Source organism: Vipera berus (genome assembly GCF_964194415.1).
Source record: "Vipera berus genome assembly, chromosome: Z".
NCBI classification, from domain to species: Eukaryota; Metazoa; Chordata; class Lepidosauria; order Squamata; family Viperidae; genus Vipera; species Vipera berus.
The window spans coordinates 90527303-90553403 of record NC_138205.1 but is presented as its reverse complement, the minus strand read 5'-3'; the positions used below and the strand labels follow the sequence as shown (position 1 = coordinate 90553403).

Here is a 26101-nt window from a genome sequence, read left to right as displayed (position 1 = left end):
AAGGCTTTGTGGGGGCCTGCCCAGGGAGAAGAAAGCTCGGGCAGCTGCTGCCAGTTTTGGGTGCGGTGGGCATGGATCAGGCAGAAGGAAAGAAAAAGGAGGAAAGAAAGGGGGTGGGGTGGTTGCTGTTGTTGTTGGGGAGAGACCAGGTGAAGCCGAAGAGGGATTTGAGATTTCAACTGATCCCTTTCTTTGAAGGAGAGGGAAGGAGAGAGAATGAGATGGTGGAATTTGATTGCTTTCTTTCACAGGGGGAATATCCTGAGCAAGAGAGAGAGTGAGGAGAGAGAAAGCTGCTGGGGTAGCTAAATTCATATTTTAACAATAAAGGAAAGGAAAGGGGGGAGGGGTTTTGATACCGACAAGATCTGAGACTGCAAGCGATGACAGAAGAGAAGGAGAGCCTGGTTGCTATTGCTTTGGAGACTAGCGGCCATCCGAACTTTGATTACTGTTACTTGTGCAAGTTATAGACATTGTGGGGAGTTGCCTTTGTGGGACGAGCTGTTACTGCAGAATGCTGACTACCTTGGTTTGTATTTCCATTGCTGCCTGGAGCCAGGGCTTTCCCCACCCCCTTGTTTCCAAATGGTCACTGTAAAATCATTGACTATTGCTGCTACGACAGCCTGGGGCTGTTAAAAACTGGCACACATTGACTACCGGAGCTAGGGGCTGGTTGTCTTTGTTCCTGAAAGCCCGCGCTTGACAACGAGAATCTGCCACCTCCTCACTTCTTGTACACTCCTGCTAGAAAAGACACTTTATTAACACCTTAAGAGCACAGCTGCAGAGCGCGACAAAGGGGAATGGGGCTGGGAGGGCCTGGACTTTGGTGGCCTCTGAGGGGGTATTGAGGACAATATAAACTATAATGTGACATCGTCATTTTTAACTCCTGGCAACCACACAGATAGATCTTCTCTATATCTATCCCAAAGTTGTTTTTCCAAGCTTCCAATAGTGTATTCATTGTCTATGGAGACTCTCAATCATCCAGGTCATGGTTTCCCAAAAGTACTTAACAAAAGGCAACAGGACTTTCTTGGTTTTTCTCTGGAAAAAGTTTCACTTCTCCTACAAGAAGAAAGTCCAGTTGCCTTTTGAAAAGCACTTGTGAGTGCACTGATTGCCACTGTAACTGAGTCCATTCACCTTGCTTTGTCTTCTTCTTCTCCTTCCACCTTTCCCAGCATTAGAACCTTTTCTAGAAAGCTGGATCTTTCAAAATGTGTCTGAGGTAGGATATTTTGAGCTTGGTCAGTTATGCCTGAAGTGAAAATTCTGGATTGATTTTGTTTATGGATCCATCAGTTTTCTGGAGTGTTGACAGTATTCTCGGGAATCTTTTCCAACAATAAAGTTCAAAGATATCTTTTTTCAATACTGCTTTCTTCCCTTTCTTCACTTTTGTAAGTCTCTTTTCACATTCATTTTTTCATAACTTCTTGAAGTTCATTCCATAGTTCCTCTGGATTCCTTCTTTAACAGTAAAGTTCAGGATTTCAAAGTGATTTCTGACAGTTTCCTTGAAAATGTTCAGCTGCTCTCCAAAGACTTAAGAAGAGTCTTTCTCAGTTCCTAACTGCCATTTTATTCTTATTTTACTTAACTGGAAATGCCAAAGATGAAACCTGGAAAAGGGATCTTGGGGGCAAGATGTTGCTAAAGTACGACTCCCAGCAATCCTAGCCATCTTGACCAATGGTGAGGCATAAAGGGAGTAGCAATATGAGTTTTCTGATTTTTTTTATATTTCCTGTGTAGCACCCAGCTATCCTGTTATTTTAAGAAGCAAGCAATATCATAGCCAAATATTCACAAAATATTTGTAAAGGAGGTCAAACTAAAAAAAAAGTGACAGACATAGCCAAATACATCAAATTCTATTAATTGTAGAGAAATCAATTTTATCACGACTGTGGTCATTCACTTGCTCAAAGCTATTTAGGCAGTTTTGTGGTGGAAAAGGAAAATAAACATCCAATTAGAAAAATGTCACTGTAACACTCACACACTCTGTATATGCTGAAATGTATATAAGTGTGTGTGTGTGTATACACACGTGTCTGTGTATACATATACATACACACACAAATATATGTAAGCCATATATCTGCAGAAACTGTTAGATAGACTAGCATTAATCTTCATTTTTATTTTTCTAAGTCTGCAAGTAAAAATACTGATTCAATAGCAACATTTAACACACAAAAAGAGAGGCACTTTTCATAGCTATTTTGTTATATGTTGTGCTATTTCAGAAAACAGCATGACGTATGATGAGAATAGCAATGCTTCTGAGACTCAAAGTCACCATGTTCCAAGTCACAGTGACTCTATTCCAATGTGTATCACAAGCCTAAATTGTTTGGCAGATTAGCAGAATGAAACTGAGGTTGATTCACAAGGTAATTTAGATCTGTAGGTAACCTTTATGACAGTTCTATAAAAGGTTTCCATCCTAGTATATCAGTATGATGCAAAAATATTGCAGAGCAGGTATCATAAAATAACATGCCTGACTCTTATCTACTTGCCAGTTACAATTAAGGTACTATACAGTACTAATGAAGGTCAAACCAAAGTCTACTTTTCTGGATAACAAATGACCTATCATTTAAAATAAAATTATATTTCCAGAAAGAGAGATTTCAAAATAATTCACTCTTTAATAAATTAATTCAGTAAGTTCTGTATATCAATTCAATAAGTTCTGTTACCTATCTTGCAACAGATTTCATGGTAGCCTTACCAATTAATTTGCATTTCTGAATTCCAAAAGATCCTGGGAAAGTTCTAGAATACTCAGTTTGCTTCTAGGACAGGTTTAATCATCAGCAAATTTCTCTAGGTTGTGAACAAAAAAAAAACCCCGAAAACCAGGGGGAAAAAGGTGAATTTATTTTGTACATGAAAATACGCCCCAAGAAGTAGTAGTTAGATTACACATTTGACAACCTTGAGAGGTAATCCAGACAAGTGAAGTGATTCTAATTTATTGTGAGGCTACATCAACAGAATGTTGCATAAATTGGATACTGCAGATTTACTCAGAAGGAAAAGAGCTGGACGCCAATAAATAAGTGAAATAATACATGGCACATCTGCAGCAATTAAGTGGGCTGCCTAAGTCTCCTATCAAATGTCTAATCCAATTGGCATGTTCTTCTAATGTTTCCTAGATTTAAACTATTTGCTGGATAGTAGTTGATAACCCAGACGTATCCTGGAAAACTGTCATTTTAATTTCTCACACTGATTTAACATAGACATGATCTCTTGATTGTTGGAAATTAAAGATGGCAAAATGTTGCTCTAGGTCAATAGTGCTATTGTTGCTTCTAGTAAGATCATTTCCATGCAACTACGAAAGTTTTCACTCTTCTCACAAATTCTCAGAGGCCGAAATGGAAACTGTATTTGCTATCATTGTTTGGATGCTGACCAGAGCTTCTTTACCTGGCCAATAGAAGATGTAAAAAAAAAAAGAGAGAGGATGGAAAAAAAAGAGAGCCAGAAACATCTGTCTCTCTGCTAAATAGTAAAGATGCCATGGTATTTTGGCTTCAGTTAGATGGAGGAAGGATTAAGAAGCCAATAGGTGAAGCAACAAGGCAGCATTTTTATTGACAGGGAAACTGTTCATCTCCGTGGTTCAGGGGGATAAAATCTCAGAAGTATGTGACAAATGGCCATGATACCTTAGTTTTGCCATAATAACTATCTAATTCTGAGAAGGAATGAGGAGAGGCAATCGATTTTATTTGTAATCCTATTAACATTTTTCCAGTGGCGATTTAAATTATCTTTATAGCATCATCCAACTATTACAATGATCTAAAATTTGTCCTTATTGCTGTTGTTTAAAAACAACAAGAGATAGATAACCAAGCAAATAGTACAAATTACTAATGGGGAAACATATCTTCACATCTCCCTTATATATAGAAATGCAGATGTTACCAATGCAGTTCCCACTACTTTATAATTTATTTTTATCATTATTATTATTAGATACACATCAATGGGAAATCACAGCTACCAGTTCTTTAGCTGGTATTTGCCTTCACGCACTGAGTTCTTCCCAAGAACCTTGGATGTCATAATATATCAGTGTAATATATGTGCCAATCCAAGGAGTATAGCCTTTTATAACTGACAGATAAAATTTTTGTCATTGTGGCAGTTTTTCTAAGTATTATCAAAGAATTTTTAGTATGATATCCAGTGTGCAAATAACCATTGGGTCCACCACAGTCAGTTTATTCCATAATCTTTCAACTTTGATTTTCAGATGTTGATATTTATGATCTTCCCCAATTCTTTGTCTTTTATTCTACTATCTATGGTATTGCTACATCAGTTATCCATACTTTCTTCTTTTCAGCCACAATTGAATGTGGTGCGCAGTGAAAAATCAGTTTGAACTCAGATATCCACAATATTTTAATTTGCTCATTTTGACTATTTTTTCAACTATATATTCTCGCCAATGTTTCAGTACTGGCATAGGATGATTCTTTACAGCTGTTCCACTGAATAATTTTGTTGATTGTGTTATGTTGTTGTTTATAATCAGTTTGTGTAATCTTTAGTTTGTGTGATCTACAGGTTTTTTTGGTTCTTTGCACAAGTTGCACTTTGAATTTTGATTTTTGTATATTCTGGGACGCGGTGGCTCAGTGGGTTAGGATGCTGAGCTTGTCGATCAGAAGGTCGGCAGTTTGGCGGGTCGAATCCCGAGTGCCGCGTAACAGAGTGAGCACCTGTTACACGTCCCAGCTTCTGCCAACCTAGCAGTTCGAAAGCACGTAAAAAAAATGCAAGTAGAAAAATAGGGACCACTGCGGTGGGAAGGTAACAGCGTTCCATGCGCCTTTGGTGTCTAGTCATGCCGGCCACATGACCACGGAGACGTCCTCGGACAAGCGCTGGCTCTTTGGCTTTGAAACGGAGATGAGCACCGGCCCCTAGAGTTGGAAACGACTAGCACGCATGTGCGGGGGAACCTTTACCTTTACCTTATATTCTGGGCTGATTGCATTAGTTCAAATACGTAGCTTGTTCTTCAGCAGCCAAAATCAACTCTTAATTTTTTTCAATGTTCCAGTTGAAGCCACTGCTATTATTATTATTTTTAATTAATAAGCTGCTCAACTCCCAGGAATAGTTTAAAGAAGGAAAAGGAAAGATATATATTTCATTGCTATGGATCAACATAGGGGTGTCCACAATGTATGGTATAAAAGTCAAGACAAAGCAGTTTCTGTTTTTATGTACGTTGCATGGGTTCAAGTTTCCTTATAGACAGTTGCTGTAAAGAACACATATAAATTATAACATAAATAGCAGGATCAACCCAATTAAATCAGCTTAATTCATTACAGGTAATCCTCAACTTATAACCACAATTAAACTAAAAATTTCCATTGCTAAGCAAGACAATTGTTAAGTGTATCTGGCCCTACTTTACAGTCTTTCTTGTCATAGTTGTTAAATGAATCACTGCAGTTGTTAAGTGAATCTTCCCCATTGACTTTCTTGTCTGAAGGTTACAAAAGGTGATCACATGACCCTGGGATATTGCAACTATCGTAAATATGAAATAGTTGCCAAGTGTCTGAATTTTGATCACATGACCATGGAAATGCTGCAACAGTCACAAATATGAAAACCAGCCATGTCACTTTTTAGTGCTATTGTAACTTCTAATGGTTTGTAAAGAAATGGTTTAGTATAGATACAAGGATACCTATATCTCACTTCTGCATACTTTTTGAAACTGATCAATTCAATACTTGCAGTGAGAATAACCAGCTACAAGTCTTTGCTCAGTCAAGAAATACACTGGCTGACTTTGTCCCAAACTTCCTTCTGACTGAACCTACTTCAAAGTGTTTATATAACAATAAATGGGTCTAGTGATTAATATGATGAATTTCCCAGCTGCAAGACCAAATTGAATACTTATTTCCTTTCTCAAAGAATAAAAGCTCCGGTAGCCAATTAAGTCCTATTTTTACTTAATATATCAGCTTGATTGAATGTATAGAGTGAGTGGCGCAGTGGTTAGAATGCAGTATTGCTAGCAGTTTGGCAATTCAATTCTCACCAGGTTGAAGACTCACTCAGCTTTCCATCCTTATGAGTTTGGTAAAATGAGACCCAGATTGTTGGCAATATGCTAACACTGTAAACCACTTAGAGAGGGCTGTAAAACACTGTGAAGCACTATATAAGTCTAAGTGCTATTGCTATTGCTATTGCTATACTGGATTTTTCCCCATTTTATTATGTTTTTTTTGCCCTCATGCCGCATTGTACAGTATATGGCTTCTTGCAAGTTCATATTAGTTGATAGGTAACCAATAATATCATCCTGGCAAATGACTCAATCTCTTCTCTAAATATATTATGATCAGAAAATATTTCCAAAGAGAAAAAATACAACAAAGATTTGAATACAATTCATTCTAATGATGAATAAAATATCAGAATCAAAATGGCAGCCATGACAGTGTAACTAAAGCCCTGATGAACCAAACATGCAAGGCTAAATTGATATTTTTTACCCATTCTGCAGATATCTTTGTTCCAAACATTTTCTCACAGTACAGGTAGTCCTTGAATTACAACATCTGATTTAATGACTGTTTGAAGTTACAATGGCACTGAAAAAAGTGACATGACCATTTTTCACACTGACGATCACTGTAGCATCCCCATGGTCATGTGATCAAAATTTAGACACTTGGGAACTGACTCACATTCATGACTGTTGTAGAGCCCTGGGGGTCACCTTTTGTGACCTTCTGACAAGCAAAGACAATGGGAAAACCAGATTACTACCCAGTTACAAATTAAACTGCAAATGATTCATTTAACAACAACTTTATTGTCAGTTTGAGTGTACACCAATCGGCATACATCAAAATGAAATTTCGTTGCATACAGTTCTCAAAGGGTCACCACCTCCGATATACACTCCCTGTTTGTGCCCAGCTCAAGTTTCAGAACGTCCATTTTAGTCTCTAGGGAGAGAACGATGGCAAACAGGACAGATGGAAACGGAGCTCCATGTGGATTAGCCCTCAAATTAGCTTGTATTCCTGCACGACAACCTCGCCTCCTTTCCTTTTTCTGATCCTGTCTCTTCCACCTTTTCCTTAAAGGGGCCTCGCTCCTTTTTGCCCCTGGAGCACACTGCTACCACCTCCGACTCCTCCAAAAGCCTCTCTCTCTTCCTCTGGGCCTGCCGACAGCCTCATCCAGTTCCTTCGTTCCATAAGCCCTGGGACCTCTCTGCCTCCTTTGGAAACAGCCCTGATTTACAATAGAATCCGTCAGATCTTGCAGCCGGCAGAACAATTTCAAACAGTGCCAACGACTTTTAATGGTCTCACCAACAGTTCCTAAACAGCTAGAAACTCACCATACCAGCAAAGATTGTCAGTCGTATGTTACCTTAGTTCCACCACATTGCTCAAACACATTAAAACCTTCCTGATCATGTGGCCTGTATCCCTTATATCCCTCTCAAAACATTTCACCTTTGAGAGCCAATGCAGCCGCAGCCATTCCAGGTGCCACCATCTTAGAACTCTGAGTTGTTAATGTTGAAACTATTATTTCTATCATTCTTTTGCTGGATACCTGGACTAGTCCTTTACTGAAGGATTTTACACTCTTTTATCAGTCTTCTGTGCCTGATCTTCCCAAATATCTATAAAAGGTGCTTTTTAAAGTATTTTTGGAGGTGTAATCATTTTAATCTTGAAAAGAACAACATTGAATTATTAGTTCAGGGTTTATCATTCTTTTCTTGATTGTCTAATGTATGCTTATCATTAGATAAATTTAGTCTCCAGATAATAAAAAGTGAAACACTGAACTGGAGCATACAGGTAACCCTCTACATACAACCATTCATTTAGTGATTGTCTGAAGTTACAATGGCACTGAAAAAAGCGACTTATGACTGGTTTTCATACTTATGACTACTGCAGCATTCCCATGGTCACGTAATCAAAATTCAGGTGCTTGGCATCTGGCATGTATTTATGACAGCTAAATTGTCCTGGTGTCATGTGATCACCATTTGTAGCTGTCCAAGCCAACTTCAACAAGCAAAGTCAATGGAGAGAAGCCAGATTTGCTTAATGCCTGCAGGATTCACTTAATGCCTGCAGTATTCACTTAATGGCTGGAGGGTTCACTTAACAAGTGCAGTAATTTGCTTGTGGCAAAAAGGTTGTAAAATGGAGCAAAACTTACTTAACTGCCTCGCTTAACAACAGAAATTTTGGGCTCAATTGTGGTTGTCAGTTGTATTAATGATATCTAAGAATGTGTAACAAATCCCTTGTATGCATGGAAAAAGATATTTACATACAGTAACATTATATTGCATCTTGCTGTATTTAAGTGGAAAGAAGAGCTAGCAGTAAATTAAAAGTTATGATTCAAAGGTTATTAAACATATTTGAAGTTTTGTTCTTTTCATAGCAAAATATAAGTATCTGACATGTCTGATGATTAAGGTGGAGAAAGCTCTAAACATGTTGCTGTCTTTCCTTCCTCAGTTATCATTTGGTATAGGTAAAGGTAAAGGTTCCCCTGCACATGCGTGCTAGTCGTTTCCGACTCTAGGGGCCGGTGCTCATCTCTGTTTCAAAGCCGAAGAGCCAGCGCTTGTCCGAGGACGTCTCCGTGGTCATGTGGCCGGCATGACTAGACGCCAAAGGCGCACGGAACGCTGTTACCTTCCCACCGTAGTGGTCCCTATTTTTCTACTTGCATTTTTACGTGCTTTCGAACTGCTAGGTTGGCAGAAGCTGGGACGAGTAACAGGCGCTCACTCTGTTACGCGGCACTCAGGATTCGACCCGCCAAACTGCTGACCTTCTGATCGACAAGCTCAGCGTCCTAACCCACTGAGTCACCGCGTCCCTTATCATTTGGTATACATTCATAATAAAGGCTTTACAATTGTTCTAAGCCATACTTTGTTTGAACATGGTTTACTGAATAATCCATAACTGGCTTAGCATGTACCTTAACCAAAGCCATAAATTATGGCTTCCAAACATTGATGGTTGGAGTTGATATAACATGTGAGCCCAGAAATAGACAAGGTGCACTATATGACACATATCCAATTTGGAGAGTTGCATTCTCTATGTAGTGTTTCTTAACCTCAGCAACTTTAAAATATATGGACTTCAGCTCCTACAATTCCCTAGCCAGCATGCTGGGAATTGAAGTCCACACATCTTAAAGCGGTTGAGGTTGAGAAATACTGACCTAGCGTTGTGTTCCAGGCCATCAAAATACCTTCAGTAATCCATTTTAGCATGTCAGATGAAAGCAATCAGTACTCATAAAAAGTCTCAACAGTAGTTTTATTGCTAGTCAAGAATATTACAAGAATTTCGCCAGACTGATTGCATTCCCTTGGTGAGGGCAAGATAAGGCTTCAAGGATTCTGGGCAAGGTTTGGCCTGTGTCCTTTTCTGCAACTCTAAACTTGGGACCCTCTTGACCTCTCTCCCCAGTTTAACTGGAGATTCCATCACATGATATATATTAATGCAAGGAGGTCCAGTTATTTTAATACTGTTAATATAACGTTGGTATTCAGATACAAAAACGGTCAGGGAAATGAAATCATCAAGTTGGAAAGTGTAATGTTTTAATACTCTGACTAGTTCTGAAGCCAAGCATTGTCATATGGCTTTTATTTTTAAAGCAACCATTATGGAGAGCTAAGCGGTAGCTGGAATCACATTAAATTATACATTATAAATTATACCATTAGTTGCATTTAGATTAGTAAATGGGTTGTTAGAACTGGAACACCATCTAGAGGCTGTCAAACATGTTGTTTGGAGGCAAAGGTGATTTAAAAGCAGTAAATGTGCTCAAATGTTATAGTATTCCGTGTTAATTAAGTTGTTAAATAATATAACGTTAATTATATATAAAATTGCATCAACAATTGTTTGGAGTGTTTGGAATTGGAGTGTTTGGAGCCAACATTCAAAGAAAGCTAAAGCTGAGAAAGTATTTCAAATTGCCTTAAGTACCCATTTCATCTCAATCTTGCAGCTTCCAGGGCTGCAATTCACAAAATTTCCATCTTATCTGGAAATTTGGGAAATGGGACTCCTAAATGCCTATAGAAAGGCAACAGGCACAAGAAAGCTGGCCTTTGTTTCAGTCATTCAAAAGATCCCAAAGATGCTTTTTTATGAGGCAACTGGATAACTATGACCTGGATGACCGAGAATCTCCACAGACATTTAGCTATGCGCTTTGGGAGGAACATCCTTCGAATTGTGCAGGAGTATGAATGGATTTCCAGAAAAATTGCAGACTACAGGAACCATTTGCGTTTTAGTTTGAGATGCAGACAATATAGACTCATCCCTAACAGCCTGAGGTTATGTTCAACAGTGAAGAGACACAGGGCAGAAAATATTTTGCAGAAAGCACAACTCCAATTTCTGAATGAAAGAATAAGAATAATTTTACAACTGAAGTTTTGAAAAACAGAGTGGAACAAAAACTCCAGGAACTGAAATCACTTCTATTAACAGACATATTAGAAAAGGTCACAGAATTTACAAAGAAGGCACAACTAGCACAACAGAACAAGATCAAAGAACGACCAAAAGGCAAATTTTCCATCCTACAGCATAGACAGGAAAAAATGCACAAAACAGAAGAACCAACCGAGACAGACAGTGAGATGTCTCAGAAAACTGACCAATGGGTGAGAAATCTGTCTGATACAGAGCGTACCCAAACAGAAAATAATGTTTTAGCCAATGGACTGAATTTTGCAGTAACACTAGAAAAGTTACCAATTGCAGATCTCCTCACAGTCACAGAGTCAGCCATCAGGAACAATAAACTGGCAGAACCAGAGGCAGAACAATTAAGGATGAAGGTATCTGCAGCTGTCGCCAGTGCCAAAACACACCCTTCCAACCTCACAGTTCAAGAAACGAGAGCAGTGACTTCCCTAGGAAGAGACCCAAACATCACCATCTTGCCATCTGATAAAGGAAGATGCACAGTCATCCTGAACACAGATGACTACAAGGCCAAGGTGAACAGTCTTCTGAAGGACTCTGAAGAGAGATCCCACCAGAAGTTACAAGAAAAAAGTCACTGATTTCTTGCAACAATTACTAAAGGACAATGCCATCAACAAGATACAATAGTACCATATTTATCCTGGGGAAGCTACACCATGCATATATGGACTCCCCAAAATCCACAAAGAGGGAACACCACTCATACTAACACCACTCAGACCATCAACTCTGTCACCTACAACATTGCAAAATATCTAACTACCATACTAGCTCCTCTAGTTGGCAACATCACTTATCACATCAATAATTCACACGACTTTGCCAGCAAGATTTGGAAAATAAAAATGGATGCAGATGAGACCAAGGTTTCCTATGATGTGACATCTTTCTTTACTTGTATTCCAATAACTGAAGCTGTCACGGTAGTGAAAAAACATCTGCTACAAGACAGCACCCTAAGTGACAGAACCAACCTCTGCCTGACCACTACCTATTTTAAATTTATTGCTAGTCAAGAATGTTACAAGAATTTCGCCAGACTGATTGCATTCCCTTGGTGAGGGCAAGATAAGGCTTCAAGGATTCTGGGCAAGGTTTGGCCTGTGTCCTTTTCTGCAACTCTAAACTTGGGACCCTCTTGACCTCTCTCCCCAGTTTAACTGGAGATTCCATCACATGATATATATTAATGCAAGGAGGTCCAGTTATTTTAATACTGTTAATATAACGTTGGTATTCAGATACAAAAACGGTCAGGGAAATGAAATCATCAAGTTGGAAAGTGTAATGTTTTAATACTCTGACTAGTTCTGAAGCCAAGCATTGTCATATGGCTTTTATTTTTAAAGCAACCATTATGGAGAGTTAAGCGGTAGCTGGAATCACATTAAATTATACATTATAAATTATACCATTAGTTGCATTTAGATTAGTAAATGGGTTGTTAGAACTGGAACACCATCTAGAGGCTGTCAAACATGTTGTTTGGAGGCAAAGGTGATTTAAAAGCAGTAAATGTGCTCAAATGTTATAGTATTCCGTGTTAATTAAGTTGTTAAATAATATAACGTTAATTATATATAAAATTGCATCAACAATTGTTTGGAGTGTTTGGAATTGGAGTGTTTGGAGCCAACATTCAAAGAAAGCTAAAGCTGAGAAAGTATTTCAAATTGCCTTAAGTACCCATTTCATCTCAATCTTGCAGCTTCCAGGGCTGCAATTCACAAAATTTCCATCTTATCTGGAAATTTGGGAAATGGGACTCCTAAATGCCTATAGAAAGGCAACAGGCACAAGAAAGCTGGCCTTTGTTTCAGTCATTCAAAAGATCCCAAAGATGCTTTTTTATGAGGCAACTGGATAACTATGACCTGGATGACCGAGAATCTCCACAGACATTTAGCTATGCGCTTTGGGAGGAACATCCTTCGAATTGTGCAGGAGTATGAATGGATTTCCAGAAAAATTGCAGACTACAGGAACCATTTGCGTTTTAGTTTGAGATGCAGACAATATAGACTCATCCCTAACAGCCTGAGGTTATGTTCAACAGTGAAGAGACACAGGGCAGAAAATATTTTGCAGAAAGCACAACTCCAATTTCTGAATGAAAGAATAAGAATAATTTTACAACTGAAGTTTTGAAAAACAGAGTGGAACAAAAACTCCAGGAACTGAAATCACTTCTATTAACAGACATATTAGAAAAGGTCACAGAATTTACAAAGAAGGCACAACTAGCACAACAGAACAAGATCAAAGAACGACCAAAAGGCAAATTTTCCATCCTACAGCATAGACAGGAAAAAATGCACAAAACAGAAGAACCAACCGAGACAGACAGTGAGATGTCTCAGAAAACTGACCAATGGGTGAGAAATCTGTCTGATACAGAGCGTACCCAAACAGAAAATAATGTTTTAGCCAATGGACTGAATTTTGCAGTAACACTAGAAAAGTTACCAATTGCAGATCTCCTCACAGTCACAGAGTCAGCCATCAGGAACAATAAACTGGCAGAACCAGAGGCAGAACAATTAAGGATGAAGGTATCTGCAGCTGTCGCCAGTGCCAAAACACACCCTTCCAACCTCACAGTTCAAGAAACGAGAGCAGTGACTTCCCTAGGAAGAGACCCAAACATCACCATCTTGCCATCTGATAAAGGAAGATGCACAGTCATCCTGAACACAGATGACTACAAGGCCAAGGTGAACAGTCTTCTGAAGGACTCTGAAGAGAGATCCCACCAGAAGTTACAAGAAAAAAGTCACTGATTTCTTGCAACAATTACTAAAGGACAATGCCATCAACAAGATACAACAGTACCATATTTATCCTGGGGAAGCTACACCATGCATATATGGACTCCCCAAAATCCACAAAGAGGGAACACCACTCATACTAACACCACTCAGACCATCAACTCTGTCACCTACAACATTGCAAAATATCTAACTACCATACTAGCTCCTCTAGTTGGCAACATCACTTATCACATCAATAATTCACACGACTTTGCCAGCAAGATTTGGAAAATAAAAATGGATGCAGATGAGACCAAGGTTTCCTATGATGTGACATCTTTCTTTACTTGTATTCCAATAACTGAAGCTGTCACGGTAGTGAAAAAACATCTGCTACAAGACAGCACCCTAAGTGACAGAACCAACCTCTGCCTGACCACTACCTATTTTAAATTTATTGCTAGTCAAGAATGTTACAAGAATTTCGCCAGACTGATTGCATTCCCTTGGTGAGGGCAAGATAAGGCTTCAAGGATTCTGGGCAAGGTTTGGCCTGTGTCCTTTTCTGCAACTCTAAACTTGGGACCCTCTTGACCTCTCTCCCCAGTTTAACTGGAGATTCCATCACATGATATATATTAATGCAAGGAGGTCCAGTTATTTTAATACTGTTAATATAACGTTGGTATTCAGATACAAAAACGGTCAGGGAAATGAAATCATCAAGTTGGAAAGTGTAATGTTTTAATACTCTGACTAGTTCTGAAGCCGTTCTGCCCCCGACCTCCGTTCATTCCGCCGGGACCTGAAGACCTGGCTCTTCGAGCTTTCTGGCCCAGGCTGAGAATTAATCTTGATTTTAACTGGGGTTTTATTTATGCAGGGACAAATTTAATTTTTTAAAAAATTTGTTTTTAACTTTTGTATCTTGGTTTTTTTAATTACCCTGTAAACCGCCCTGAGTCCTTCGGGAAAGGGCGGTATATAAATGTAATAAAATAAAAAAATAAAATAAAATAAATACAGTGAAGGTTTTTACAGACAAAAACATGGCTACGCCATAGACTTACCTGTTCTCCCATTGTGGCCAATCTTTATATGGAAGAGGTAGAAACCAAAGCCCTAAACTCCTTCGCCTTACTAAAAACTCACACACAGAGGTCAATATTTACATTTTGATTCACACCACCCACTGGGGCACAAAATGAGAGTTATTGGAATCCTACACCACAGAGCTGAAGGCATGCCTACCATCCAAGATGAAAAAGAAAAAAGAACTAAAACACATCAAGGAAGCCCTCAGAACCTGTGGCTATCCCAAGTGGGCCTTTATCGAATCTCAAAAAAGACCCAGCAGAAACTCCTTCATAACAGATGAAGAAAACAATAAATGAAGCAATGTAGTCATTCCATATGTTGCAGGAATATTGGAAAAGCCCAGGAGGAACTTCAGTCAACACAAGATACATGCACACTTCAAACCCAAGAATACACTAAGGCAGAAGCTTCTCCACCCCAAGGATAAAACACCCAGACACAAACTGAGCAACGTGGCATATGTAATACAATGCAGTGAACCATGTGCACATCTATACATTGGGGAAACAAAATAACTTCATAAAAGTATGACACAACATAGGACAGTGATGGTGAACCTTTTAGAGACTGCCCCAAAACCGCTCCCGCCTGCCCTCACCACCTCCACAGCCCACCGCAGCAGATCACCATGGCAGCCCAGCAGCATCATGGTGGCCACGCCCTCCTCCCCCACCTCGCATCATCTGCTCGCAATGGGGCACAAGGGCAGAGTCTTGTTAAAGTCTGCTCAGCTGCTATGTCCTTGGCTGCACTGCTCCACATGGGCTGCGCCCGGGGGCAATTCTTCTCCAGGGGGCTGCTGTGAGGAGGGGGCTGTGGGGAGAGGTTGGGCTGGGGCGATGGTGCGCATACCCACAGAGAGGGCTCTGAGTGCCACCTCTGGCATGCATGCCATAGGTTTGCCACCACTGACATAGGAGAACAAACCCATCAAGACAAGAGTCAGCAGTCTTATCTGCATTTAAAAGACAAAGGCCACTCTTTTGAAGACAGCAAAGTCCACATTTTGGACAGAGAGGACTGCTGGCTTGAAAGGGGTCAAAGAGGCCATCTATGCCAAATTTGAACAGCTATCTTGCAACAGAGGAGGAGAGATACGACATCATTTATCTCCAGTTCATGACACATTCCTTTCAACAGTTCCAAGAAGGCTTCACACACATTTGCACTACTAAGGTGACCCTGAAGACACAGATAAGCCTCCAGGTAGCCCTAACAACTTGCTAAAAGAATGCAAATGAACAGCTGTCTGCAAAGAGTATAAATCTTTCCTTTCCCCACCATCCAGTCAGAGCTGAAGAAGCTTCTTGGATGAGAAGCGAAACATCTTCAAAGAAAAACAAGAAAGTCCAGTTGCCTCATGAAAAAGCATATTTGGGATAACTTTGACCTAGATCCCCTTCATGGATTACTACCTTGTCGTGGCGAAGGGGCTTGTGTAATTCAATGAAGCTATGAACTATGCCGTGCAGGGCCACCCAAGATGGACACGTCATAGCAGAGAGTTCTGACAAAATGTGATCCACTGGAGAAGGAAATGGCAACCCACTCCAGTATCTTTGCCATGAAAACCCCATGGATAGTATCAAAAGGCAAAACAATATGACGCTGGAAGATAAGCCCCTCAGGTCATAAGCCATCCAATATGCTACTGGGGAAGAGCAGAGGGTTAGTACCAGTAGCGCCAGAAAGAATGAAGTGACTGGGCCAAAGCCGAAAGGACGCTCAGCTGTTGATGTTATCTGGCGGTGAAAGGAAAGTCCGATGCTGTAAAGATTTTTTCTCCATAGGAACCTGGATTATAAGATCCATGAATCAAGACAAGCTGGACGTGGACAAACAAGAGATGACAAGACTGAACATCGACAGCTTAGGAATCAGCGAACTAAAATGGACAGGAATGGGTGAATTTAATTCAGATGACCATCAGGTGTACTACTGCGGGCAAGAATCCCTCAGAAGAAATGGAGTAGCCTTCATAGTCAATAAACACATGGACATCACCAGATGATCAACACAGAAATCAGATTGATTATGTGCTCTGCAGCCAAAGATGGAGAAGCTCTATACAGTCAGTAAAAACAAGACCAGGAGCTGACTGTGGCTCAGACCATGAGCTTCTCATTGTAAAGTTTAGGCTTAAACTGAAGAAAGTAGGGGAAAGCACTAGGCCATTCAGGTATGACGAACTATGGACAGAGGTTCGCAACATTGTACAAGAGGTAGCAACTAAAACCATCCCAAAGAAAAAGAAATGCAAGAAAGCAAAATGGCTGTCTGAGGAGGCTTTGCAAATAGCTGAGGAAAGGAGGGAAGCAAAAGGCAAGGGAGAAAAAGAAAGATACGCCAAATTGAATGCAACATTCCAGAGAATAGCTAGAAGAGATAAGAATGCCTTCTTAAATGAACAGTGCAAAGAAATAGAAGAAAACAATAGAATATGGAGGACCAGAGATCTCTTCAAGAAAATTGGAGAGATGAAGGGAACGTTTCATGCAAAGATGGGCATGATAAAGGACCAAAATGGCAGGGACCTAACAGACGCAGAAGAGATTAAGAAGAGGTGGAAAAATTACACAGAAGAATTATACAAGAATGAACTTAATGTCCCTGATAACCACTATGAGGTGGTCATTGACCTTGAGCCAGACATCCTAGAATGTGAAGTGAAGTGGGCCTTAGGAAAGCTGAACAACAACAGAGCTAGTGGAGGTGACAGTATTCCAGCTGAGCTATTCAAAATCTTAAAAGATGATGCAGTAAAAGTGCTTCGCTCAATTTGCCAGCAAATTTGGAAAACTCAACAGTGGCCACAGGATTGGAAAAGATCAGTTTACATTCCAATTCCAAAGAAAGGCAGTGCCAAAGAATGTTCAAACTATCGCACCATTGCACTCATTTCACATGCTAGTAAAGTTATGCTTAAAATCCTACAAGCTAGACTCCAGCAGTATGTGGATCGAGAACTACCAGAAGTACAGGCAGGATTTCGAAGAGGCAGAGGAACTAGAGACCAAATTGCCAACATACACTGGATCATGGAGAAAGCTAGGGAATTCCAGAAAAACATCTACTTCTGCTTCATTGACTATGCTAAAGTCTTTGATTGTGTGGATCACAACTAACTGTGGCAAGTTCTTAAAGAAATGGGAGTACCAGACCATCTTATTTATCTCTTGAGAAACCTATATGCAGGTCAAGAAGCAACAGTGAGAACTGGACACGGAACCACTGATTGGTTCAAAATTGGAAAAGGAGTCCGGCAAGGCTGTATACTGTCGCCCTGCCTATTTAACTTATATGTAGAGCACATCATGAGAAAGGCAGGGCTAGATGAATCAAAAGTTGGAATTAAGATTGCCGGGAGAAATATCAACAACCTAAGATATGCAGATGATACCACTCTAATGGCAGAAAGTGAAGAACAACTAAAGAGCCTTTTGTTGCGGGTGAAGAAGGAGAGTGCAAAAGTTGAGTTGAAACTTAACATTAAGAAAACCAAGATCATGGCATCCGGCCCTCTCAATTCCTGGCAAATAGATGGGGACGAAACGGAAGTAGTGACAGATTTTATTTTCCTGGGCTCCAAGATCACCACAGATGGGGACTGCAGCCAAGAAATTAAAAGACGCTTGCTCCTTGGGAGGAAAGCCATGGCAAATCTAGACAGCACACTAAAAAGCAGAAACATCACCCTGCCAACAAAAGTGCGTATAGTCAAAGCTATGGTCTTCCCAGTTGCAATGTAAGGCAGTGAAAGTTGGACCATAAGAAAGGCTGAGTGCCAAAGAATTGAGGCCTTTGAACTATGGTGCTGGAGAAGACTCCTACGAGTCCCTTGGATTGCAAGGCAATCAAACCGGTCAGTCCTAGAGGAGATCAACCCTGACTGCTCTTTAGAAGGCCAGATCCTGAGGTTGAAACTCAAATACTTTGGCCACCTAATGAGAAGGAAGGACTCACTGGAGAAGAGCCTAATGCTGGGAAAGATTGAGGGCAAGAGAAGAATGGGACGAAAGAGAATGAGGTGGCTGGATGGATTCACTGAAGCAGTAGATTTGAGATTAAATGGACTCCAGAAGATGGTAGAGGACAGGACGGCCTGAAGGAACGTTGTCCATGGGTCGCGATGGGTCGGACATGACTTCGCAGCTAACAACAACAAATGACCTAGATCAGAGGTAGGCAACCTTGGCTCTTTTATGACTCGTGGACTTCAACTCCCAGAATTGGTCCCAACTCCCAGCACGGCTGGCTCAGGAATTTTGGGAGTTGAAGTCTACAAGTCATAAAAGAGCCAAGGTTGCCTACCCATGACCTAGATGACTGAGAATTTCCATAATCATTCAAAAGATATTCCAGGAATGCAGCTCTGGAAGCCAATCTGATTTTACAGATTTTCCTGGAGAAAAGCAAACGTAACTGATAAGTTAACCTGCTTGGAATCAGCACTGAGACTGCTTCTTCAGATATTTAAGGAAAGGGTTTTTTAATGTCTCCAGTGATCCACAGCATATAATTACCACCTGTTAAGTTACCTGAATGAGTGGAACAACTGATTTCTGCAATACCTCTTCAGCACTATAATATTTATATTTTTGTTTCTAATAACTATGTATATTGAGGATGGCAGCTTATACTGAGACAATGTGGACCATGGAAAAATGACATTTGTTTTGTCTTCCAAGCAGAAGCAAATTCATTTCCTTAAAAAAAAAACCTAGAAGAAAATTCTGTACACTTTCTAATTCTATTTTTCCCTTGTGTATTTTCAATTTTTTTAAAAAACATCTGTTTTCAATAACTACTAGGGACCAAATAGTATGTGTAGAAAAACAAGCTTAATTGACATGTTTTGTGCAGCTATTTTCCCTGGATATGTTAGTTTGAGCTTAATATTGAGTTAACTCAGCTTTCAATTGTTTCTCTATCCCTTTTTCCTCCACCCCGTGGAATTATGCTGGAAGGGAGCCAACTAAGAAACAAGGTTAGAGAGGGAAAAAAAAACCAGGATAAGCATTTCCGGATTACAGTGCTTTCAATCGTATTGGAACTGCTAGAGGCCCATATTAAGGATTTTCAATTTTAATCCAGTCTCCAAACTGGTAGTTACCTCATTTGCCTTTGGAAAGTAGTTGCATTGCACACATTCACATAGGTACTTGCAGGGACGTCCAAAAAGCCAAGATGGCAGGCATGGCCATACAAAGCTCTGCTCTTTTTTTTACTTGTGCCTATGATGCTTGTATAAACGGGTGGTGGTTTCAGTTGCACAGGTGCAGCTGCCAACATGACTTTTTTTTTTATTCCCCCAGAGACACTCCTGCAATTGACAACCAACTGCCTTCCTCTTCCCAGCCTGTTGGCTTTGGAATACAAAATAGGAATTCTACTGTAGTCTAGGTCAGTCTTTCTCATCTTGGCAATTTGACGATGCGTGGACTTCAACGCTCAGAATCTCTCAGCCAGCAAGACTGGCTGGGGAATTCTGGAAATTAAGAACCACACATCTTCAAATTACCAAGGTTGAGAAGCACTGCTCTAGGTGGGGAAATGTAGTGTATAATATTCTTACAGGGTATCATGGCAGAGAAATCCAGGTTATCCCTTTTATCCTGATGAATTAGCCTACAGCATTCCTAATGCATAAGAAATATATATTTCTTATAATGTAACTTTAATGAAAAATGTATAAGTGCTTTAAAGAATATTGTAGTATGTCCAGGTAGAGTGGATAATCCATTTGTGTTTCCATAAATAAGAATGCAACATTTTTGGACTGCATTATTTTTATTTATTCTATATTTTAAAAATATACAGGGTGAAAAAGCAGCAACCACTGTAAAAAGCTCCTCCAGAAAAGTATTTATCACTCCAGGACATTACTAATTATCATGGGAAAAGAGATAATGTACACGTTCTGTAACATACAGTAAGCTACGTCAAAGCCTTGAAAGTTGACAGTTACTTAACCAGCAGACAGCCAACTCTTGTAGGTATTCCTATTCCCTCAAATCCCTCCAATGCATATGATGCTTTAGAGTGCTTTAGAGTGCATATGATGCTTTACAAGTAAAGGTTGATAGCCAATAACTATCTTTTCAGTGGAAGAAAATTTTCTCCCTCTGTTGCAATCTGTTCAGCAGCTGCACACTTATTACAGGATGAGAGGTGTGAATATCAATCTGATAAACTTTAAGAACAAAAATATAACTGACTTTCTAAACAAACAAAGTCTGCTGACAGCACAAACTATTCTATCTTTGACTTGTTGTCCACAGTTAAAATCAAAGTGGACTCCTTAAAAGAGGTCTTTGTAGAACATATTGAGAACTAATCAATTGAAAATCCTGCTAAAGTACGGGTCTCCTGTACAGAATGTATGACAAAAGCAGCCAGCCGGGAAGCCATGGGCAACCTTACCCCTATCCCAAAGAAAAGAAAAGAGAGAGCAATGATCAGAGAGAGATGGCCACTCCCAGAGGGAAAAAGTGAGAAACAAATCCCCACTGGGCATGCAACTAAGGCAGAGAGACATTTAAATCACAAATATATCTATAGCCTAAACAAATCACCCTACAAACGTGTTCTATTCAGAAGAACTCTGTCTACTTCTAAGCCAATCTGGCTTGACCACATAACTTTAGATAACCTCAAGGACACTTTATCAGTTCTGCCCCAAGAGATGATTCCCCAGGCAAACAGTTTGCTCTACCCACAGCAAGACACTATATAGTCCTTGGGGGGGGGAATCTAATTAACTCTTTTAGTGCCCTATCAGACTCAGAACAAACTGATATTATTGAAATACTGTACAATTTTAGAAAAACTCTAGTGGTAACACATAAAGTAGCCAGACATTGAAATGATTTGGTTTTACCAAGGCACTTTGAGAAAGGACCTATTGGAATTTAGGTCCCCGCCTCTGACCTATGGAATTTAGATATGCAGATCATCAACACTGAGGCCCTGGAGCAAGTCCAAATTCCTCCATCCTGCCCTTGTTGAAATAACACAATATCCAAAAACTTCAAAGAATTAAAAGCTGAATGCTGCTGATCAACAAGAGGAAGGTTCTGACTGCCTAAACCTTGGAAACCACAACCTGAGGCAGGTGATCAGCTGCACCAAGAACATGGCATGGACATTTGCTTTAACATAGCTGATAACCGTCACACACATCACCCTTCTAGGCAAAACTTTGCCACAGTAATCACAGGAAATTATGAGAATAACAGCCTCTGAGGTAAGAAGAAAATCAACATCCAGGGTGGAACAAACCCTCTAACAAATAATATTGACATGAAAAAATAACCTGCTAAGGGCAAAGCATCACAAAAGTTACTTGACTACATATAGCATTGTGAGAAGGCAAAGGCTGGCCAAATTACAACTAGTATATCTTCCTAGATACTAAAGAACTTTGGATCCCATTTCATTTCTACAATGACCGCATGAACCATATTATTCATTCACAAACCACAGTACATTGACAGTCACTCCCTCTGTCAACAAACAAGGAAGTTCTACACCAGAATTGCTATACTTGTTCTCTTGTTATATTGCTGAATGGGAAGCTAGAAATAAAGACTCTATAAGTTCAGCATCCTTATATTCCATGAGATCAACAAATGATCTCTTTATTGAGGGATAAGAATCATTATTTCTCTCAAAGATTCCTGGCATAAGACAAGGTATTCAGCTCGCTCCCTGGTATTCAGGATGCTGCTTATAAGCGCAATGTGCTTAGAGCTCAAAGCATTCTTGGAGACCGCACATACCACTTTACGGTCTGTTTCTGTTGCTCCCCTCTGGGAGGAGGTTTCAAAGTATTTATAGCAGGACTGACTATCTGATTCTGTAAAAGCTTTGTTCCCTATGCCATCCATCTGGTAAACTCACAAGATTCATTTTTCTTGCCATGCACATGTATACATAACCCAAACTAGACTGTTGTTTCTCTATGTCATATAATATATGCATAATTCCATATTTATTTATTTTTGTCATATTCATGTAGTGTATATTGGAGGCAGTGACCCTTTGAGAGCTGAATGCAATGAAATTTCATTTTAATGTATGCCAATTAGTGTACATTTAAAGTGACAATAAAGTTATTGTTCTATTCTATTCTATTCTATTCTATTCTATTCTATTCTATTCTATTCTATTCTATTCTATTCTATTCTATTCTATTCTATTCTATTCTATTCTAAACAATGTGCTGGGCTGAGCATCCATATTTCAACCATTCTAAATATTGAGATTATGTCAACAGACCCATTTGAGAATCTCACACAAACAGCTACTCTCAATATTTTTAGAAAGAAATTGCTTCTCATTGATTTCTATATACCTCCTAACATCCATCAATCATGTATTATTGAACATTGGAGAAAAGCAGAAAATTACATCAGTGCTATTTAATTAACTTGTCTCAACGGGTTGTTGTTAGGAAAATAAGAGGAGGAAGGTATGTTGGACATTTTCACCACCTTGAATTATTTGCAAAAATAATAAAGGAAGGATGCAAACAACAAATATACACTTTACTATTGCCTGTATCATCATTGCAGGAAACTTCAATGCCAGACTGGGTTCAAATGATAATCAGCTGTTTGCCAAATTTTTCAAAATACCATTAATTTGCAGAACACCCCCCCCCCTCCTAACTAGAGATTTCAAAGACCACACTTGCGATTTCAGGGGCTTATGGTTGCTGCAGATATTTTATACTGTAGACTGGATCTGCAAATTATGAATGGCACCACTACTATTGGCTATCCAGCACAGTTCTCACATTGGCCAGCCACATTTCTGATTGATTGTTGTATCAAGAAATTTATGTTCCTTAATTCTCCAATTCCATATTGACAACTCTCCTGTGACTGATCACTGTCCCTACATGCTGCTTTTGAAGCTTTTTGATATCCTCTTTTTGAATACATTCCCTGTTCTATCTGAAGATATCCCCAAGGAACAAATATTGTACAGTTCAGGCAAAGGACAAATTAACCCAAATGCTCTCCACTAATGAGGCACTTCAATTACATACAACTATTCTGGAAGCCTTTTCCTCTGATCAGACTTTGCCAACTTATATTCAACTAGTTCAACTTCTCTCTACCATCCAATTGGTGCTAACAGGAATCAGAGTTCTTTTAACCAACCCTTTGCCACACAGTGAAGAAACAGCTAATTTCCTGTTTTAATGAATATAAAAAGTTTCCTCTCCTGTTCGAACGGAAATATAAACAGTTATTTATTTATTTATTTATTTATTTATTTATTTATGTATTTATTTGTTTGTTTGTTTGTTTGTTTGTTTGTTTGTTTTTATAAACTGCCCTTCTCCCGAGGGACTCGGGGCGGTGTACAGAGTAAGGTAGGCAAACATAATGAAACAGTACTGAAAAACAATAAACAAACAAACTGGGACCCCAATTAGAGCTATCAAGCCAGGCCGGACTGCTGGAATAGGTAAGTCTTCAAGTCGCGCCGGAAGGTGCAGAGGTCAGGGGCCATCCGGATTTCAGTTGGTAAGCAGTTCCAGAGGGCTGGCACACCCACTGAGAATGCCCTCCCCCTGGGGGCCACCAGTCGACATTCCTTGAGCGGTGGCACCCTGAGGAGGCTCTCTCTGTGGGAGCGCACAGGGCGGTGGGGTGTTGACATTGGCAGAAGGTGCTCCCGCTGCACTTTGCACCAGTTGAAGCTTCCGAGTGGATCTCAAGGGCAGCCCCATGTAGAGAGCGTTACAGTAGTCTAGGCGAGAGGTCCCAAGGGCATGGGTGACTGTATGTAAGGCATCCAGGTCCAGATAAGGCCGTAGTTGGCGCACCAGTCGAACCCGGGAGAAGGCCCCCTTGGTCACAGCTCCTATGTGATCTTCCAGGGAGAGCTGTGAGTCTAGGAGGACACCCAGGTTGCGGGCCCTATCAACAGGGGGTAGTAACTCATCCCTGATGTTAAGGGATGGGATGCTCTGAGTAACCTGGCTTGCCGGTACGTACAGCCATTCAGTCTTGTCCGGGTTCAGTTGAAGCCTGTTCCTCCCCATCCATTCCCGGACCGCTTTCAGGCAGCGGGACATCACGTCGAGGGCATCACTGATGCTGTCTGGAGTTGAGATGAAAAGCTGGGTGTCATCAGCATACTGATGGTACCCTACTCCAAAGCTACGAATGATCTCACCCAGCTGTTTCATGTAGATGTTGAACAGGAGAGGCGAGAGGACCGACCCCTGAGGGACTCCGCAAACGAGAGGCCTCGGAGTCGACCTCTGTCCCCCTGCCAGCACCGACTGCGAGCGACCCTGGAGAAAGGAGGAGAACCAACGCAGAACCGTGCCTCCCACTCCCAGTCCCCTGAGGCGCCGCAGCAAGATACCATGGTCGATGGTATCGAAAGCCGCCGAAAGGTCTAATAAGACTAGGACAGAGGAATGTCCCCTGTCCCGGGCTCTCCAGAGATCATTCATCAGAGCGACCAATGCCGTCTCCGTGCTGTAGCCCGGCCTGAAGCCCGATTGGCACGGGTCTAGATAAACTGCTTCATCCAGGACCTGAGGAAGTTGGTGCGCCACCACGCTCTCAACAACCTTCGCAAGGAAGCGAAGATTGGAGACTGGACGAAAGTTATTCAATGAGGATGGGTCCAAGGTGGGCTTCTTGAGGAGAGGTGTCACCACCGCCTCCTTCAAGGCGGTGGGGAAGTGACCCTCACTCAGAGAAGCAGAGATGACCGCCAGGAACCAGCCTCGTGTCCCCTCTCGAGCCGCATAAGCCAGCCAGGAAGGGCACGGGTCCAGTAAGCATGTGGAGGAGCTCAACCTCCTCATAATCCTGTCCACTTCCTTAGGAGTCACAGGATCAAATTCCTCCCAGATGACGTCGACAAGACTGTCCATGTCTTGTTCTTCCAGCTCAGCCCAATTGGAGTCCAGGCCGGTTCGAATCCGAGCAATTTTATCCAGCAGATATTGACCGAATTCCTCGGCTCGACCCTGCAAGGGTTCCTCCCTCACCTCTTGGTTCAGTAGGGAGCGAGTCACCCTGAACAAGGCAGCCGGGCGATTATCTGCGGACGCGATGAGGGTGGAAAAGTAGTTGGATTTTGCCACCCTTATCGCAGCGAGATAAGACCTGGTGAGGATTCTTAATCACAATCGGTCGGATTCGGATCGACTGGATCTCCAACGGCTCTCTAGGCCCCGTCTCCGACGCTTCATCTCCTGGAGCTCCGCGGTGAACCATGGGGCTCGCTGGGATCTGCGCCGGGTCAGAGGCCGCATGGGTACAACTCGGTCCAGAGCCTCCGTGGCTGCCTTTTCCCAGGCTTCCACTAAGGCATCCGCCGAGCTGTGAGCAGGGAGTGCATGTGCGTCCCCAAGCGCTGCCTGGAACCTATCAGGGTCCATTAGGCGCCTAGGGCGGTACCATCTGGTTGGCACCGTGCACCCACGGTGGGGGGTGGCAAAGGGGAAGTCTAGCCGTAGGAGGTGATGATCGGTCCATGACAGGGGCGTAACAGTCGTGGCACCCCCACCGATATCATCACGCCACCGTCCAGACAAGAACACCAAGTCTGGGGTGTGGCCTCCCTCATGAGTCAGTCCAGAAATTATTTGCGACAGGTCCATGGCCGCCA

The 26101-nt window shown here is 41.0% G+C and overlaps 1 long non-coding RNA gene across 1 annotated transcript in view; it reads left to right on the top strand.

Moving 5' to 3' along the window:
- Positions 1-26101, top strand: part of LOC308677605 — a 48061-nt gene that overhangs the window by 17222 nt on the left and 4738 nt on the right. Inside the window, exon 3 of the long non-coding RNA XR_014028530.1 lies at positions 20273-20444. This is a non-coding gene — a long non-coding RNA (uncharacterized lncRNA). The remainder of the gene's footprint in view (positions 1-20272; positions 20445-26101) is intronic.